Genomic DNA, 14,654 nt, shown 5'->3' with positions numbered 1-14,654 from the left:
AAAAGTGTCAGAAAAAGGCCTGGTCTTAAAGTGGTAACACTTTAACCACTTGCCGACCGCTCACTCGAGCTCTACTGCGGCAAAGTGGTTAGTTCCCGTCCAGCGACGTAGACCTACGTAGCTGGACTCCTCCCCTTGTGGGCGGCGCACGTGCGCCGCCGGAGGCTCGCTCCCGCTGTATTCAGTCAGCTGAAGCATAGCTGAACCTGCGATCTGTCACTGTGTCACACAGTCCCCTCCCCCCACATACATTAGCAAGCACCAGGCATACATTAACTCCTCCCTCTCCAATAAAATTAACCCCTTCCCTGCCAGTGTCATTTTTACAGTAACAGTGCATATTTATAACACTGATTACTGTAGTAATGTCACTGGTAACCCCAAAAGTGTCAAAAATGTCAGTCAAGGGTCCGATCTGTCCGCCCGCAATGTCGCAGTCCCGTAAAAAAGATCGAAGTTTGCTGCCATTACTTGTAAAAAAAAAAAAACACCAAAAATGACAGAAATCTTTCCCTTAGTTAGTAAACGCAATAACTTTTGCGCAAACCAATCAAAATACGCTTATTGTGATTTTTTTTTACCAAACATAGGTAGCAGAAATCAAATTGGCCAAAAATTTTAAAAAATTTTGATTTTTACATTTTTTTTGTGGGGGAATTTCATATAAAAAAATGTGAAAAATATTGTTATTTTTTCAAAATGTACGCTCTTTTTTTGTTTATAGCGCAAAAAGTAAAAATCGCACAGGTGATCAAATACCACCAAAAGAAAGCTCTGTTTGTGGGAAAAAAAGGACGTAAATTTCGTTTGGGTACGGCGTTGCACGACCGCGCAATTGTCCGTTAAAGTCGCACAGTGCCGAATCGCAAAAAGTGGTCTGGACTTAAGACAGCAAAATCCTCCGGTGGTAAAGTGGTTAAAATGTAAAAAAGTGTAATAAAAAAAAAAAACCGCAGCGCAAATACTGTGTGGCATAAAAAATGGTAACACCCATCAATTTATTCTCTGGGACCTCTGCTTTAAACAATATATAAAGTTTAGGTGTTCTAAGTAATTTTCTAGCACAAATACTGATTGTTCTATGTAAACAAAAGTGTCAGAAAAAGGCCTGGTGTTAAAGTGGTAACACTTTAATAGATGAGACTCACACCTAAAATGAGATCACTGTTTCTCAGGCTGTCTTGTTCTGATAAGCAGGCATAAAACCCCAGCTAATGTGTCTTCTAAGCCCAACACACAACCTAATACATCATCTTCCTAAATGCCTATCAATGTAAGCAGGCGGGAGAGCCTGAACTAACCTACAGAGATAGATAACAAAAAAAAAAAAACAACATGAGAGTTTGGAGTTGGAAACGAGGCTTGGCTACTGTAACACAGACTTGGAAACGAAGCTTGGCCGCTGATGTCAGACCGAGGCTTGGCTATTGTGGAGCTGGGAACGAGGCTTGGCATGTGAGAGTGAGGCTTGGCTCTTGCTGTCAGAGCGAGGCTTGGTTTGTGTGAAGGAAGAGGCAGCGAAGTGTATCCAGCATGATATTGAAATAGGTGATGATTCTGTATATTGTCTTCTTACTTCAGGAACGGACAGCTCAGCAGGCTTACAGGCCAGGTACCGTATTTACCTTATTATTAGAGCAGTGCCTGGAATCTCCCATTGCAGGGTGCTGTGTGTGGCTTCAGGCACTGTGTACAGCATGTTTGTATTGCTTCCTTGATCTTAGTGTGTCCAATTGAATTCTGTGTACAGTTAGTTTAGGCTGAGAAGTTCTATATAGTAAATCAGGAGAAGGTATCATTGGTCCAGTGAAGCTGTGCAAACTTTAGTCCTCCAATCAGGACAGGGAGATTCCAGTGGTTGTTTTTGTAGGTGGTCACACCTGTAGAGGGCAGGCTTGGAGTGGATGGAGTCACTAGGTACAGTGCAGGGATTTCACCTTGTCCCCCAGTTCCTGGACATGGACCTGGGGTTCCAGTGTTCTGCCCTGCACAGACTGCAGGCTTCCATTGCCAGTCACACTGGTAGCTCCGGGCCTTGAGATCATCGTGTTTGCTTCTTTCCCCCAGCCACTGGGAAAACATCTCTGAGGAGCGCCAGTCCAGGTACCAGTCAGCAGGGCACCCAGACTGGTAACTAGGCCCACTAGCAGTGACATATTTCTCTCCTGTGCTCTCAGTACTACCTCTCTATGTCCCTTCAGCCCCCCCCCCCCCCCCCGTGCTCAAAAACCTAGTGCCAGTCATTGTCGGTCAGTCTGCCAGCAAAGCATCCTGGGAGGACCACAGATATTAGCATACCAACCTCTGTCCCACTAAAATACATGTCTGGGGAGACTACGGGTACCAGTATACCAGTCTTTGCCCTATTCACCTATACCAGACTTAGAGGCACTACAAGCATCAGCATGGCAACTTCTACCCTCCCCTGCTCCCCCACCTGTCCCCTCAGGACAGATGGTAGGTGGGGGAGGACTACAGGTACCAGCATGCTAGCCTCTGTCCCTCTAATACCAGTCTGGGGAGACTATAGGTACCAGCATACTGGTCTTTGCCCTATTCAGCTATACCAGCCTGGAAAGGGACTACAGGTATCAGCGTCTTCTACCCTCCCCCCGCTCCCCCCACCTGTTACCTCACCAATACAAGCCTAAGAGGACTACCAGCATGCCAGCCTCTGTCCCACTAATACCAGTCTGGGGAGACTATAGGTACCAGCAAACCAGTCTTTGCCCTAATCACCTAGACCAGCCTGGGAGGGACTACAGATAATAGCATGGCAGCTTCTATCCTCCGCTCCCCCACAACACCTGTCCCATCCTCACTAATACCAGCCTAGGAGGACTATAGCTACCAGCATGCCAGCCTCTGTCCCACTACTACCAGTCTGGGTAAACTATGGGTAACAGCACACCAGTCTTTGCCCTATTCACCTATAACAGCCTGGGAGGGACTATAAGTATCAGCATAACAGCTTATACCCTTCCCCCCTCCCCTACCTGTCACCCCACTAATACCGACCTAGGAGGACTACATGTATCAGCATGCCAGTCTCTGTCTCACTAATACCAGTCTCGGGAAACTATAATTACCATCATACCAGTCTTTGCCCTGTTAACCTATATCAGCATGGCAGCTTCTACCCTCCCCTGCACCCCTGTCACCTCACTAATACCAGCCTATATGGACTACAGGTACCAGCCTTTGTCCCCTCCACCAATACCAGTCTAGTGGGACTACAGGTACCAGCATACCAGCCTTTGTCCCCTCCACCAATACCAGTGGGGGGAGGTGGGCCATAATACAGGTAGCAGCATACCAGCCTTTGTCCCTTCCACCAACGCCAGTCTGGGAGGACTACAGGTATTGGTATGCCAGCCTCTGCCCTCCCTACCCCCAGACTGTCACTTCATCAGTTTTAGCCTGGGTAATATACAGGTACCAGAATAACAGGCTGTGCCCTAGCCACTGATCTCACCCCATCATGTCAGCCACTGCCCACTCCACCAATACCATCCAGGAGAGATGATAGTTACAGACCCCAGCATACAAGCCTCAGGCTACTGAATCAATTCCCACCTAGAAGGACTACAGGCTCCAGCATACTAGCCTCTTCCCTCTCCTGCCCCCACCACCTACAAATACCAGCCTGGGGGGAAGCTTCGACTGATTAGGACAGTACCAGCATGCCAGGCCATGTATTTTATTGCCTATTTATGGTACCCAGAGGAACCCCTTGATAGGACTTTAGAATGACAGATCCCAGGGCATTCGGAAAGCCACACGCTGCAGATGTCATGCTGACATTAGTAGTTTTACAGCAGTCTGCAGTTTCATCCTAAAGCTTGCAGTTCTGTGATTTTTCCATACTTCATCCCTACCTTACCATTCATGCTTGTTATGGTTAAATTTCTCTTTGAAATGTTGAACATTATGGTAGATGATTTAGGGATTTTAAAGTGAGCTTCTCTGCTATTTAACAGACCAAAATGCTCTGTATTTTGGTCTGTTAAATATGTCATTGATAGTGTATTGTTATATTTGTTTATTAATTAAAGAAAAAATGTTGATCCTGCCATAAACCCACTGCTGTCCTGTGCACTCTCTAGTAATATCCCAAGCAGTCTTAAGGTATAACTAAATGCAATTTTTTTTGGTTTTGGATAGAGTGGAGAGGGATTAGAACCCCTGTCATTTTTAATTGCTGCCTGTGCCCGTTAGCCACCTGGGGTGTAGCGTAACGTGTAGGGTGGAGTTTTGATGACTCCATCTGGAGCTGCATGTCGGTAGGGGTAGAAGTCAACACCTGACGTAACGCGTATAGGGCGTGGAGCCTTTCCGTTGACGTCACATCACAGCCATGAGAGAGACTGTTGTATGCCATATCAGTCCCCACTGCTAAAGTGCTTGTCTTGTAAGTGGCTGACTTTTTGTTAAACTTTTTGGATCTCAAATGGAGAGCACTAGATTTGTCTTTTATCTTTCTAATGTACTTATGGCACAATACGGATTGAGATTGATTCTTTGTTGAGCCTGCCTAAGAATATACAGCTAAAGATTCCCACCAGACTGCTATTATCCCCAGAGGGGAACGGCTTATTCTGACCCGCTGGTGAGACAGGGATCAGAATGTAAGGTGAGAGGCTTAATTGCACGAGTGGCGGAGAAGCACTGAGCACTGGATTTGTGTTTATAAGCACTCAAGGTGGTTGCTAGTGTGTCAACTCAACCTATATATTTTTTGGACATTCTATATTGCACTATATTTTGCACTGTTTTAAAGATTATTGTATGTAGCAATATTTCCAGGCCTTGAGCCTGATGTGGGTCTGCCATTGCCACCGGTGACACCTCCAACACGTTTATGTTGTGAACCCAAGTATGAGAGTTGAGACAATGACCACTCTGGCATCTTTGGTTGGTTTTGTTTATTGTATTTTGGGGATGAGAGAATGGAATGAGTGGGATACTCCTCTGACTCAACTAGGTTAACTGGGACTTTATACAAAAATGCCCGTTGGCGTTGTCTTGATGCCAGCTGAACGCCGACCAGCTCTTCCTGGCGTTTGAAGATACTGTTATGCTGAACTTGTGCTGGAACTTTGACTTTAACTTGTTTGTTAACTCAGAAGATCCAGGACTGTAGAACACTTGACTCCCGACACTCAATTTTGCTTAATAGTCACTGAACAGCTCCCTTCAGTCCTTCACTGACCGAGGTAGCTCCTTGTCACTGCTTGTGCCGCTGCAACTCTTAACTCTGTACACTACACACTGTACACATTAGCTCTTCAGGGCCCAACCGCTGGCGCCCCCTCTACACTTTAGGGTCCTCTAACTAGACACCCCCTCTAACACTTCAGGGTTCTCTGACTAGGCACCTCCTTCACAGCTAGCTGACTCCTGGATCCCTGGAACCGTCTCTGGAGTGGTCCCCTCTACACTTGGCAGACCCCCTAGGGGCAGTTTACAGTACTCACAACCTTGGCAGGCTTTCTTGGAACTGAACCCCTCTTCCTCCACTGGTCCTCGGCACACTGGATCCCCTCTGCAGCTCAACTCAGCATTCTTTGGATTCCCAGGCAGCCAGCCGAGACACCCAATCCTTCTGACAGGAGGAGAGACAGCCGTACTCTCCCTCCTGGGACTCTGCTTCCCGCCAAAGACGCTGCCTCATGCGTTCCCCTCAAACTTATACCCCACTCCCAGAATCCTCTGCGGCAGAATCTGCCTTCTGGGGTAGATACAAGCCTGAACGTGTCTCTGATTGAATTTCCTCCACTGCCCAATGAGAATCCTCTCATGGAGCCAGTGGGGAGACTCCCCTCTCAGCAGATACACCTGGGAGACATGACAGCCCAGCTGAAATCATGGCCCTGCTGTTAGGCAGCCAAGGCCCACTATACTTTTACCTAGCACCTACCTGTAGGGTGCTACATGTAGATATCTGGCCCAGCACTGTTTTTTTGTGATTTATAGGGTATATAGTACCGCTCCTCATTCACCAAAAAAAAGTGTAGTATAAAAAAGACAGTAGGCAATTTTTGACAAGTCCTTTATTAAAAAATCTAAAAAAAAAAGTCCTCCGGTGTAGACTCGTCATCAATCGTGATGCCTGCTGCTACTGCCTATCAAAAAAAATAAAAAATAGAGTTCCGCGCTTGACCAAGGCTCCCGCTGTCTGACAACTCCGCCATCTGACAGTTCTTTTTTTTTTTTTCCCCAAAAAAAACTTTGAGTTTTTACATATGATAAATGAAAAACAATTGGCTTATATTTTACGGACGCAGACGCAGGAATGTACAACAATTGCATTTAGCAGAGATAACTTATATAAGTGATAAACGAGCAATCGACATGCAATGATCAATCTTATTGATTGATGACAGAGTTGTGGGATGGCCTTACTTAGGGCTGGGTTTATTTTTATGTCAGGGGGAGGAATTCTCTCAGTGATGTTAAGTGTATTAAGGCATATGGTTTAAGCCTCGTACACACGCGTCGAAATTCGGCCGGGAATTTTCGTCCGACCGATCTGCCAATTTTCGGCTTATTAGTATGGTGCTCTCGACAATCGAATTCTGGTGTGCAGGCTATAAAATTTTTGTCCACCGTCAAAACTCGTCCGATTTTCGTGCAGTCAGTACAGATTTCGACAGGGAAAAATCTTATGAGAAAGACTGGGCATGCTCCGAGATGAAAGAACACAAAGAAAGCAAACCAACACATGACCTCACTTCTGAAGTAGAATTTTGTCGTGCGGTAAAATTCGTGTGCAGTCTAGGCACATTCCAACCAACAAAACACCACTCTGGACAAAAGACGGCCGACCGGTCGACGGAAATTCGTTGCGTGTGTACGAGGCTTTAGTGGTGATCAATTGAGTTGTCATAGTGATTGTATAGGTAGGAAATCTTGAGCTGGAGTATATGGGTAATTAACAAGTAAACAGGAGTTATTAAAGTGTGTGAAAGAGGGAATTCTGGGCTGGGATTATAGCCTAAAAGGTATATTCTGGGGTCATGGTATTATGCAAAGTTGATAGGGGATGAGAAATATAGGGGTTTAGGCAGGATAGGGAGGTTAAGATTAAAGGGGAATAAGATGAGGGAAGGCAGGAGTGCTGATCAGTGGTGACCCCGCCCCTTGTGACATAATTGACCCAGCATGCCCCCCCCCCCCCCCCCCCCCCTGGTTGATGTCACAAGGGGGCAAGGTCATCCGGGGGCATCATCGGATTAGTGAATTAATTTTCATCTGACTGGAATTCTAATTGTTCAAAAAATTAGAAATGCACTTTTCAATTTTCAAACAAAAAAAAAAATGTGACTAAACAGATGAAGAAAACAAAACTCCTATGTCAAAGGGGCCATAAGGTTTCCTCTTAAAGGATAAGTTCACCTTTTTTAAAAAAAAGAAAAAAATAATAAATGCACATCTTTTTGCAGGACTCTTGCAGGTTCTGTGTGTGAGCTGTTTGGCCGTACATCGTACGCCCAAGCAGTTACAGGTTAACTGGATGCATCAATGAACTACCACACGCTATTGCGCAAAGGCTGCCCGATCTTTTCGTTTTTCAAATCACAGAACTCTATGAATGAGTGATGCGGCCAGGTGGGCGGAGCCCCACACGGCCGCGTTGTCTGCAGATTTGACAGAGATCGGGGTGAGAAGATTCCCCGCCGCCTGTGACATTAGGGAGGTGCGGGGGCCGGTGGATTTGTAACATGTTACACCCTGAACATGGGTGTAACATGTTACAAAAGGTCAACTTATCCTTTATGGTGAGAGTCCACCTGAAGCACATGGTGTTGGGTGTTTTTCACATGAAAGAAAGAAAGGAGGCACAAAGACCTAGTGCATTACCCGTGAACACCTTAAAAATGTTTTAATAAAATGCTAAAACATACTCACAGGCATGAAGAATAAAATCGCACATCATCTTCATGTCTGAGTATGTTTTTGGCATTTTATTAAAACATTTTTAAGGTTTTCACGGGTAATGCACTAGGTCTTTGTGCCTCCTTTCTTTCTTTCATGTGCCTATGTTGGAGTTCCCTACCGGAGGAGAGCGACACGCCTGTCATCCCTATTGGAGTGAGCGCTTGGTCGAATTGATTGTTTGGGTGTTTGTCACGTTTATAGGCAGTGATCCTTCTAGCACTGGTTTTATGGTTACCCATACCAAAGAGGAAGAGTATGGACTTTTTTTGGGATTGCATCAGTATAATGTTTTGAGTTTAATGATCTCTTTATCAGCTATACTGCATGACTAAGTGCCGGGTCACATTTGTGCGATGTGGGAAGGCTGCGAATTCGCAGCCTGTTCCTGCATCGCAAATGCACATCTGGCAGTTCACACTGCCATATGCGATACGCTGGGGGTGTCAATGAAATGTTATCCACACCCCCAGTTTGATCGCATATCGCAGTGAACCACTGTGCGATTCGATCCGGATGCGGCTGAAAAAATGCCTCATGTGCAACTTTTGTGCAGGTGCAGTGCGAATTTAGCCATACAAAGTGTATGGCTGAATTCGCACTGCACATCCGATCGCATGTAATGAAGGAACAGTGCGCTCCGATATTACATGCGATCACCGCACACGCGGAAGTGTGAACCGGCACTTATACTGTGATTTATTATACATGTTGTAACACTGAAGTTCCGTGTCACGTTTTGCTACACTTGTTATTATTTGTTTTCAATTGCTACACTTGCTGTTTGGATTGCACTGATTCTTTAGATTTAATATGAAAGATACCTATTTGTAACGCCCTGTACACACGTTCAGATAATCGGACGACTTATCGTTCGCATTTTGTTGCATGATACTAACCTCAAATTCAACAATGCGTACAAACCATATGATTTTTGTTGTACGATTCGGGAAAAGCTTCCTGGTTGCTTAGCTACGTATCAGATGGTGCAAAACAAAAACAATGGCAGCCAGGCTTTTTCCGTGCTGTTTTAGATTATGCGCGGTCTTTGTAGATCAATTTTTAGCAGATGCATAGTGTACTGATGAAACGATTGTCGTTCGCGGGGTTATCGTACGACAGAGGTTTTCCTGTTTGTCCCTTCGGATTTTGTTGAATGGACTGTCGTGATCGGCTGTCGAAAGCTGTGTACTAACAATCAGATTATCGTGCGATCAGGTCGAAAGCGAGTTTTATCGTACGATTATCGGAACGTATGTACGGGGCATTACCCTTGCAGGCCCAGCGCTGCTAACGTTACAATCACTAAATAATCAAAGGCTGCCGCTAACACTGAAAAGTGTATCCACACTAACTACTGAGGTTTTATAATCAAGTAGTGTAGCGCTTCCAAAAAAAAAAAAAAATTATATATATATATAATCACAAACCCCTAAAATAAGTATATAAAATATGTGAACCCAGAACTGGTGCTGCAAGGGTAACAAATGGGTATCTCTCATATTAAATCTAAAGAATTAGTCCCCGTTCACACTGGGGCGACCTGGTCGCCGTAGGTCGCCTTCCATAGGGAAGCTGCGGACCCGTTCTAATAGGAGCGACACAAGTCGCTCCGACTTAGAAAAAGGGTCCGGAGCTTCTTTGGGGCGACCCGGAGCGTCCGTCATAGACTTCAATGTTATGAAGTCCGTGCCGGCCGCTCCGAGGTCGCGGCGCGCTGCTCGCACCGCGACCTCGGAGGTCGCCTGGGGAAGTCGGATCGCCCCATCGCCCCAGTGTGAACGGGGCCTCAGTGCAATCCAAACAGCAAGTGTAGCAATTATAAACAAATAACAAGTGTAGCAATTTTAGGCTCCTTTCACACGGCCGCTCCGTGTGTCCGCAAATCATCCAATCCGTTTGCGGATGATTTGCGGACATAATGTAAGTGAATGGCACTGCGGGTGTCAGCGGAATACCATCCGCTGACACCCAATTTTCCTCCATTCAGTTCTGTTCCGTTTTTACAAATGGAACAGAACCCATTTTTTCTTCCGTGTAAAACACGGAAAGGAAGGAAAATCGGATGTCAGCGGTGTCATCCGCTGACATCCGCAATGCCATATACTTACATTATGTCCGCATATCATCCGCAAACGGATGGGATGACAGAAATGTCATCCGCTCCGTGGTAAAAAAAAAAAAAAAAGTCCCGCAGCGGACCTTTCACACAGAGTGGCCGTGTGAAAGGAGCCATAAACAAATAACAAGTGTAGCAAAACGTGCAGAGTCAAACATATTCACACATCTCGGAGTATGTTCCTTTGTTTTGTTTGTAAATGATATATTCAATGTAGTTTATCAACTATTCAAAATATTGCCATAAGCGAAACAGAAAAAAAATCTGGAAATAAATAGCGGCATATGTGGAAATATTGTACAGAAACCTATTATTGACAAATTATATAAAAATGCAGAAAGTAATGCACATGCACACAACCTAACACGCCAGACATGAGACTGTACATAGATCTTGTATGCTTTTACTGATTTACTAAAAGAGTGGAGACTCTTCGGTTAGGTGTTCAGAGTGAACAGGAATTTGCTTTTTCATTTGATTGAAGAATTTAAATAAATATTCACACAATTTTTTAGTGAAGACTCTCATTTACTTAAAGAGGAAGTAAACCCTCCTTTGCAACTTTTACGTATTGGTAAGCCTATGATAAGACTTACCTATAGGTACTGTAAATATCTCCTAATCATGCACCGTTTAGGAGATATTTACCTTACATGCAGCAGTGACGTCACTGGCGCATGCGCTCTGAAGGAACGACCGCTGATTCCGTTTCTTCAGAGACCCGTGCCGTGACCGTCGGCTCCCGCGCGCGTGCGCTGGAGTGACGTCACCGCGGCTCCGGCCAATCAGATGGCCGAATGCCGCAATCCCGGAAGACGGGCGACTGAACATGTCGCCCGTCATACATGTAAGCGGGGGGCACAGTGGGGGCTCGTTCTAAGGTAAGTATTTCATAATGAGCTAGTATGCGATGCATACTAGCTCATTATGTGTTTCTCTTTTCGTTTGAAAAAAAAAAGATGTAATGGGTTTACAACCTCTTTAAAGCGAAACTCCACCCGAAAGGGGAAGTTCCGCTTCAAGGTTCTGCTTTAAGGACTCATCCCCTGCTCCTTTTGCACTATTGAGGAGGGGGTGGGGGAAGCAGGTTCCCAATTTTGATCGGTACCTGCTTCCCACTTCAGTTCTCCTTCCTCCCTCCTGCAGTCTTCTGGGATCTGCAGTCTTCTGGGACACTGACAGGTCCCAGAAGACTGCATCCACCATTTACAATGCACAGAGCGACTCACACATGCACAGTGGGCACCCCCGGCTGCTAAGCCGCAAGCTGTCACAGCCGGGTGCCTATAGTGAAGATGTTGGCGCCTCCGAGGAAGGAAAGAGGATGAAGACGGCTGGGCTGAGTGCACTGCTGGATCGTGGGACAGGGGAATGGCTGTTTTTTAAAAGTCAGCAGCTACAGTTTTTGTAGCTGTTAACTTTTATTTTTTTTTTTTGACAGGTGGTTGGAACTCCTCCTTTAAAGTGGAGTTTCAATCATTTTTTTGTCTAATAAAGGTCAGCAGCTACAAAAAGTGTAGCTGCTGACTTTTAATAAACAGCCACTCACCTGTCCTATGGTCCAGCTGTGTTCTCCCTGTGTCCTCCCTCGGAGGCGCCGCATCTCTACTATGGACACCTGGCTGTGACAGCTTGCGGCTTTGCAGCCGGGTGGCCACTGTGCATGTGCGAGCAGCGCTGTGCTCTGTGACTGATCCCAAAGTCTTCTAGGACCTGTCATGTGTCCCAGAAGACTTCAGGAAGAAGAACTTCTGCTTCTGATCACCTAAGGCAACCAGAACGGAAGTGGGAGCAGGTACCTGCTCCCCCCCCCTCCTCCCCAAAAGCTCAGTTTCACAAACAGGAGTTGGGGAGGAGGCCTTGAAGCAGAAGTTCCACATTTTGGTGGAACTCCACTTTAAATCAGTGGCTTTAGTCCCCCTTTTAGATAGATCAGCCTCATAGCACTCAGAATCTCCCAAAATGTACTACTGAACCTTGGCAAAAGGTAACACAAAAACCTAGAGCATGGAAGCCAGAATCCCTGAGGCCTTCCACCAAATACAACAAACAGACCTATTCTTTGTCATATTATCAATTACTTTCAATACAGTACATATCTGTAAAGAAGAGATTGCATAATTGCCTCTTCTGCCAACTAAATCAGTAAATGCCTCTCTGATTTTGATCTCCATGGTCCCTGCGTGGCCCTCACTGATTCCTTCTGCTGATTGCCATGTACAGTAACTGCAGGTAAAAGCAGTCATGTGGATGTCAGAGTGCTGCAAGGGACCACAGGGGTATTAATCTCTGTGGTTCCCTACAACTACAATACACCAACTCCCTACAACAAATACACCAGCACTTACATATTAGTGCCCATTAAATAGTCCCATAATATCAAACACAAACGAATACTGCGCCATCCTATCTTTCTTCCTTTTTGTGAAATATAAATTATAAACTCCCACCAGATCTTCTGACCCTAACAAATATGTGTCAAAAAAAGCTTGATAAGAAACTCAAGTTTCTTTGCTTCTTCATCCCACTCCATGCTCTTCAAGCTTTTCCACCCTTAAAGTGGTTGTTAAGCCACTTTATGCCATCCTGTCTGTTTAATAACCCTGTGTCTGTGTTTCATCAAAATCAGCCAGTTTTCAGAGCGCCAATCGCCACTCATGTGACCTGCTGGCTCTCTCCTTTCCCCGTCTGACAGCTGCAGCGGGAGGAGCCGAGGATTCCCTGCTGACGTCAGTCAGGAGGGTAGAAGGAGAGACCGAGCAGGTCACGTGAGCGGCTATCGGCGCTCTGGTAAAGAGAGGCTTATTTTTATAAAACACAAACACAGGGGCACACAGGGTTATTAACCACTTGCCGACTGCCTAACGATGATTTACGTCGGCAGTCAGCCCCTCACAGGCAAAGTGACATAGATCTACGTCGCTAGCCTTTGAGGGTCTAGGGAGCGAGCGAGCGAGCGTGCGCCGCCGGAGGCGCGCTCCCGCGTGGTCACGGACCCCCCCACGCGTGTGACTGGTGGACCCGATGTCCGCCGGTCACTCTGCAATCGCCGCTGCAGAGGGAGAAAGTCAGGCGGCTAGTGTAAACAAGCCGCCTGTCATTCTCCCCTGTGTAGAAACTGTGATCACACGGTTCTACTATGTAGGACCGTTGATCACTGTTTCTACAGCTCAACCCACAGCCAATCACAGTTAGAATCACGCCCCTAGGGACACACACAGCCCCTCCCTCTCAAATAAAGTTAACCCCTTCACTACCAGTGTCATTTTGCAGTAACAGTGCATATGTACAGCACTGATTACTGCAGTAATGTCACTGGTAACCCCAAAAGTGTCAAAAATGTCAGTCAAGGGTCCGATCTGTCCTCCGCAATGTCGCAGTACCGCAAAAAAAATCGCAGATCGCCGCCATTACGCGTTAAAAAAAAAAAACAACAAAGATGACAAAAATCTTTCCCTTTGTTAGTAAACACAATAACTTTTGCGCAAACCAATCAAAATACGCTTTTTGCGATTTTTTTTTTTTTTTTTAACCAAACATAGGTAGCATAAAACAAATTAGCCGAAAATGTTAAAAAATTTTGATTTTTACATTTTTTTTTGGGGAATTTCATATAAAAAAATGTGAAAAATATTGTTATTTTTGCAAAATTGTCGCTCTTTTTTTGTTTATAGCGCATGATCAAAAAATCGCACAGGTGATCAAATACCACCAAAAGAAAGCTCTGTTTGTGGGGAAAAAAAGAACGTCAAATTCGTTTAGGTACAGCGTCGCACGACCGCGCAATTGTCCGTTAAAGTCACGCAGTGCCGAATCGCAAAATACCCCCTGGTCAGGAAGGGGGTAAAATCTTCCGGGGCTTAAGTGGTTAATCAGACAGGATGGTCTAATACATTAAATTAAACTACAGCAGCAGGAGGGGAGGGGTGGGCACTGACACAGAAGTAGACAGGGAGGGAGGGGGGAGAGAGAGGACAGAGGAGGAGACGAGTTAATGCAGGGAATACATTGAGGTAAAACATGTCCTGCCTTTGGAAACACTTGAAGCTGAAAAAAATGCTAATTTACAGTGGGGCTGCCTCAGCACTGCAAGTCTTAAATGCTTGTTTTATGTCTAAGATGGCACAAAAAGCAGTTTTACCCGATCCTTTGCTCCCGCAGGCCCTCCAGGCTGTAAGACTGGGCCCTGCAGCCTCTTCCTCCTTTTGCTCTGGTGGTTGCAGGTCCTCTGACCTCACTAAGTTAAAGAATATGTAAATACAACATTTTATATTCCTGATATGTGCCTTCTGTACCATGTGCTTGTATGAGAAAGTATCCTGCTCTCTTTGTATTGCTTCCTCTGCGTGAAATCCCTGGTTTTCCTGCCAGTCCCTCTGCTTTTCTATTAAAAACGGACCACACTAAGCAAGAGAACACACTGTGGTCAGTTTTCTCTAGCTATACTGGGCCCTCAGACTGCTCTTCTCTAATGATCACCCTGATACCCCCTCTCTTCTGCACAGCCATTCAATAGGAAGCTCAGTGTACTTCTGTTTCTCATCCCCCAGCTCTTATACAGCTGAGAACAGAGGGGATGTGATCACTTGCCTTTCAT

At 45.7% G+C, this 14,654-nt stretch overlaps 1 protein-coding gene across 2 annotated transcripts in view; it reads left to right on the top strand.

Moving 5' to 3' along the window:
• Positions 1 to 1,507: 1,507 nt before the first annotated feature.
• ZNF407 (zinc finger protein 407) overlaps positions 1,508 to 14,654 on the top strand; it is a 773,592-nt gene continuing 760,445 nt past the window's right edge. For both annotated transcript variants that reach the window (XM_082259209.1, XM_082259208.1), the window contains exon 1: positions 1,508 to 1,612. The gene's annotated coding sequence lies outside the window, so the exon portion shown is untranslated. The remainder of the gene's footprint in view (positions 1,613 to 14,654) is intronic.

The sequence above is a fragment of the Pelophylax lessonae genome (genome assembly GCF_965119305.1).
Source record: "Pelophylax lessonae genome assembly, chromosome: 5".
NCBI lineage: Eukaryota > Metazoa > Chordata > Amphibia > Anura > Ranidae > Pelophylax > Pelophylax lessonae.
This window is presented reverse-complemented; position numbering and strand designations above follow the sequence as displayed.